At 45.9% G+C, this 5,451-nt stretch overlaps 1 long non-coding RNA gene across 1 annotated transcript; it reads left to right on the forward strand.

The window, feature by feature from the left end:
* The first annotated feature begins 1,852 nt into the window (after positions 1 to 1,852).
* Positions 1,853 to 2,914, forward strand: LOC147607060 (uncharacterized). Its single transcript, XR_015264912.1, has 3 exons — positions 1,853 to 1,937; positions 2,101 to 2,272; positions 2,415 to 2,914. It is a non-coding gene; the product is annotated as an uncharacterized LOC147607060 (long non-coding RNA).
* The last annotated feature ends 2,537 nt before the right edge of the window (positions 2,915 to 5,451 follow it).

The raw sequence follows: 5,451 nt of genomic DNA on the forward strand, positions 1-5,451 counted from the left end.
GTCTCGACATCTACAGAAGGTCTCTCATGGGCAGGACCACGCCGCCTCCTAACATGGCCCCTTGATCTGGGACAATCTCTAGCAATGTGACCCTGTCGACGCGACAAATCCGACACTAGTCAGGTCTGCTTGCTATCTCCATCCTCTGGCAGAAATGAGATCCGTCAGGTCTCTGAAGCATAACATGATCATCAGTAATCGATGGATTAGGAACAAGCACAAGGACCCGGGGTACACCATCAAGAGTGGCGGTAACGGCCACGGAAGTTGAGGCGAGAGAGCTTGGAAGGACTGGTACCTCTAGAACCTGGCCAAAGGATGCCCCTATGGAAGCTAAAAGTTTCCAATAGGACCAAGGAAGAGTAGGGAACCGTAGTGAGACCGGGGTAAGGTGCTAATCCTCCACCACTGGATCAAAGCCCCCCACCTGGTACTGAAAGAAGAAAATCTTCCTAGGACCAAGAGGGAAGGGGCTGCCAAACAAAGCCGCCTGAGAATTAGCTTCTGAAGAATGAAAGTCCACCTGGAAGAAGACTCGACCAAGCAAACGAGTATCCTGAAAGTGCACAATCAGCTCCGAAGGGAGAGCTACTAGAAGCCATTCACGGGCCTGCAACCGAACGAGAGGGGTGGGAACCATAAACTCTTGCAAAAAGGGTGGTCTGGACCTCAAGGTCAATGTCGTGCTGAAGAGAGGTGAGCTCATCTTGTGAAAAATTGATGATTCTCCCGGACGAGAGATTGGCTGCCGGTAGAAGAAGCCATAAAACCAATCAAGAAAAGTGGGTGCCCGACTTGAATCCATATAAAATTGCTGCTGAAAAAGAGGCGGGTGCAGAGTAAGGGGGGCAGAGGCGGGAGCTGAAGGGCGGGAGCAGCTGGGGTAGCAAGGGCAATGGGGCAGGCGGGGGCAGCAGAGGGGTAGGCGGGGGCTGAAGAAAGGCAAGCGAGGGCAACAGAGGGGTAGGCGGGGGGTTGCAGATGGGCAGGCGAGGGGGCAGCAAAGGGGTAGGCGGAGGCCACAGAGGGCAAGCGGGAGCAGCAGAGGACCAGGTCGAGGCAACAGAGGGCAAGCGGGGGCAGAAGAGGGACTGGCGGGGGCAGCAATGCAAGTTCACCTGACTCTAAACTCTTTCTTTAAGCTTATTTGAGTTTTAGCTCACTTTGTTGTTTAGCAAATCCACACTTCATTAAAGTACGGCCAAACAACTTATAAGTGAGTTTGGGTTTCCACCCTTCATTAAAGACTGGGCGGACAGTCCTGTTGTCTCGAGAGACGGTGAAGGCGAACCATACAATCTGGAGAGTCCACTGGGGAGGGGCTCCAAGAAGGAGCTTCTGACACCGTGAAAAGGAGCCTCTCCAGCCGACCACTTGGAGGCTCAAAATGATGGCTGCTGCTAGACCTGGAGCAAAGCAGTAAAGAATTCTACCCCAGGATGTTGCACCACTTTGTCGTCGGAATTGTTGGGGCCTTGCTAAGAAGCACAAGCGTGGGTAGATGCCAAATCTTGGACGACATTTTCTGGGTTGGCCATATCTATCTTCAAGATGGTTAGACAACCTCCATTTAAGCCTTCTGCGCATCAAAGCTCACCTTTATGCTAAGGAGTATACATGTAAGTTGTGAATTCATGATGACGAGTAGCTAGGAACTAGTGAAAAGAGAACCCAAATAAAGACTTTCCCCAAATCCGATCTCGTGCACTCATGAAATCTATGGACTCTACCCTATCCAAGTAGTCATCATAGCAAGTGCTAGAAAAGGAAAAAATTGCAGGTTCCCTAGGCTCGCCCTAAGCTCTAAAGCTAGTGGTGCCCAACCGTAGAGTGTCTTCATATTCCTTTGGTCCGAGCCCTTTGGTGAGCTCACAGTTTATATGTTGTACCCTGTTTGCGCACTGGAACCACTTGCGTGCAAATGTGGCTAAAGCAAGGTTAGGCTCTGATACCAACTGTAGCGCACTTGTCCTTATGTGCTAGGGTTTTCAGAAATAGAAAGAGAAGAGAAGCTGTGGAACTCAAACACACAACATACAAACTTGCTGTTTTATTGGCCAACTGCCGCATGGCACCTGTGCTGACAAAATGCCTGCGCAGGGCTGCTGCCCGACTGCTTCTACTTGATAACAGGCAGGTTCTTCATAGAAGAGGGCATTGCAGGTGTTCTTCCACTGGTGGTGGCTTCGTTGCTGTAAGAAACAAAGCTTGCTGCAAACAAGACTGTCTGTACTGTTGATACAGACTAAGCTATCCCCGAGGGGTTTTCTCTGTCTCTCTCTCTCTCTCTCTATATATATATATGCACAACACCATTGTATCTATTTGACTGTGATTCTAATACATACACGCACGGAAATGCTTTTTCCTCTTTTTCTTTTTAGTGACTGCCTTACATGTGGAATTCCTACCAGGGCTGTTTTCTGGACTGTAGAAGACTGGTCTCTTCCTTGAATGAAATTTTGCCCTGGCAAAGTTTGGAGCATACCCAACGCTCATAGATGCATCATTTCAGTTGGTTACATACATCCAAAGGAGTCCTCACATTGACATTGAGCATCCATATAATGGGACTGACATCTCATGGACTTGCCTTTCCAATGCACACACAATCACAAGCAGCCATACTGATCAAACGAGAGCAAAACAGAGTTATTAGAGATGATCTTTGGAAGCTTTACATCCACAGGACAATGATAATACCAATTATAATGGTATGGCAAAACATGTCCCTTTTTCTGATGCAGTCCTTTTTGTTTTCATGGACATGCTATGGCTGCTTTGCACTCTGAGGATGGTATATCACTGTATGACCACATATTGTCATCATGTAGCATCACATGGATACTTTAGCTTATGTAGCTAGTTTCGTACCGTTTTTCTTTTCCATGGTTCAATATTCATCATGGATACACTGTACTACCTTTTTGGTCTCAGAGATCCTTTGGGTCTTTTGAAGACGTTAATATAAATATGTCCTCTCTCTCTCTCTCTCTCTCTCTCTCTCTCATACATCTCTAAACATAAGATTAGATGCAAACACGCAGCCCACAAATTTCTTGTACAGAGCATGGGATCTCCCTCTTTGACAAACAAATATTTGTAATGCATGGCTTTGCTGTTATAGCACTTTTGTATTGAATCTGTTCAAGGTATCAAAGTTTGTGTCCACATTTTCTTTGGAGTTGTATGCAGGATTTATTTTTAGAAGTCTCAAAAAACTATTAGGGTTGAAGACAGCAAGGGGGAGAAAAGTCATAAAAGCGTCTTGTTCTCTTTACCTTACTTGCCAAGCTCTGGAATACATTGATTAGTGTTTATATTGCATGTTGAAGTGAGAAGGGCCTTGCATGTGCCTTTCTTGAAGGCACATGAAGCATTCTTTGAAAGAGGCAAATATCTCAATAATGCATAGTTTCAATTTTGTAGTTCAAGTTTTAATAGTACTGTATGGACCCATCAAAATTGAAATTGATTAATTCAATTTGGTCCATATGTTGTGTGGTCAAAGAAGCACTCGAGGCCAAACCTTGGCCCCCAAAAATCTCTCAATTGCATTTATAGGATCCTATAAGAAAGGAGTGCACTCAAGAAAAATGACACCACCTACATTGGGCCTTTGGGCCCTTGACATTCAAGGTAGAAGAAAACCTTCCATGACTTTGCAGGTCCCCCTAGTACTTTGAAACATTGACACTCACTAGTGGATTGAGCTAATCAACCATGACACTGAAACTTCCAAGCATCACATCCTCCAATAACAACAAGAGCTCAAGAGCCGGGATGCATACATTCGTCGGGGAAGAGGACTGGAAGCTTAACCATTCCCAACAAAACTACTTCAGACCGCACATGAGAAGAATGCCAAGCTTAAGAAAGCCACACATGAAATCTATGGACTTTCAAATGAGCTTGTGGCACCAAAGCCACCCAAGAAGAGATAGCCCACACTAGGGCAGTGCTCTACCTGCTCAATGGTGAGGAGCTAAAATAAACATTAAAAGGATGGCAAGGCATGTTTTATCTATAATTACTGGTTGTCTGGAAGAACGTGGACGACAGTGTTATGTTGATTGTTTTGTCAAAATCCTGGTAGTGGCTAGATGAGGTGCTTCTCTCATGGCTTCTTGCTAGTGGATGGTGTTAGCACATCGGGTTTGTTGTACTAGTTGGTTGCTTTGCTTTGCTGGGTTACGGGAGGGCAATGGTTTGAGCTTACCGATGGATTTAATGAAGTCGGTTGGGTTGGTATGGTAGTGGTGTGGCCACTTTCAGTGTTCTTGGTGGAGCGAGAGGTCGGGGGGAGGTTCTTGTTTTTAAAGAGCCCGAGGTTGTCTTGGTGTGTCTAATGATGATATTGGAGAGGCCTCTCTCTCTCTCTCTCTCTCTCTCTCTCTCTCTCTCTCTCTCTCTCTGCCAACCAAGCTCTCTAGAGGCCCCTCTCTCTCTCTCTCTCTCTCTCTATCACACATTTCTGTCTCACAGACACTTTGTCTCTTTGCACTCTTGCCACATACATACTTTATGGATGGCTTGGGTTGGTGTGGTAGTGGTGTGGCCTATGGTGAAGTTGTGGGAGGTTGGGGGAGAGTTTATTGTTGTCAGAGAGGCCGGGGTTAGCTTGGTGTAGCCAGTGATGATGTTGGAGAGGCTGCTTTCTCTCTCTCTCTCTCTCTCTCTCTCTCTCTCACACACACACACACACACACTTTCTCTCTCTACACATGCACTATGAATATACCAATGGTGTTGATACAATGAGTCTAGTCGAGCTTATTTGTGAATTTTTCCATGCATTCATGGCATTTAGGAGATCCTGCTTGTTTGCAAACATAAGAAGAGGTCGACCACTTGTCTCACGGCACATTAGAGGAGGCTATCAATTTGTTGATCGCAGGGAATACCTAGCTGTATGTCACATAGGAGTCCAACCTGAGTGGCACATGCTGTATCTCCTCACAGTGAGATCACCAAATGTGGCAAGAATACATGGCTGCAACCAGAGAAGTCTACATTGACCCCAAGTTCATGCCAATCAAAAGGTGGTGGTCTTGGCACATGTTCCTACGTTAGGATCAACTATAACTTCCATACATTAATGTCCCCACACCCCTCACCACCACCACATAGATGTTGAGATATCGAGCTCAACTAGTGGTACAACGGACATTGATGACCCGCATGGGTGATAGATTCCAAACCTATGTCACTTGCACGATTAATGCGATTAGGGTTGAGATGCCGCCAGTGGATGACAGGCTGTGTGGTGACAGCCACTTTGGAGTACTAGAGTTATGGCATAGTTATAGCGCTCACTCATATAGTTGGGTTTACACTATAGACCGCGACTACTTTGTATGTTGTTGTTGTAATTAGAGAGTACTAGAGTTATGGCACAGTTATAGCACTCTCATATAGTTGGGTTTACACTATAGACTGACTACTTTGTAT

This window comes from Cibotium barometz, chromosome 56 (genome assembly GCF_041138505.1).
Source record: "Cibotium barometz isolate CiBa-2024 chromosome 56, ASM4113850v1, whole genome shotgun sequence".
NCBI classification, from domain to species: Eukaryota; Viridiplantae; Streptophyta; class Polypodiopsida; order Cyatheales; family Cibotiaceae; genus Cibotium; species Cibotium barometz.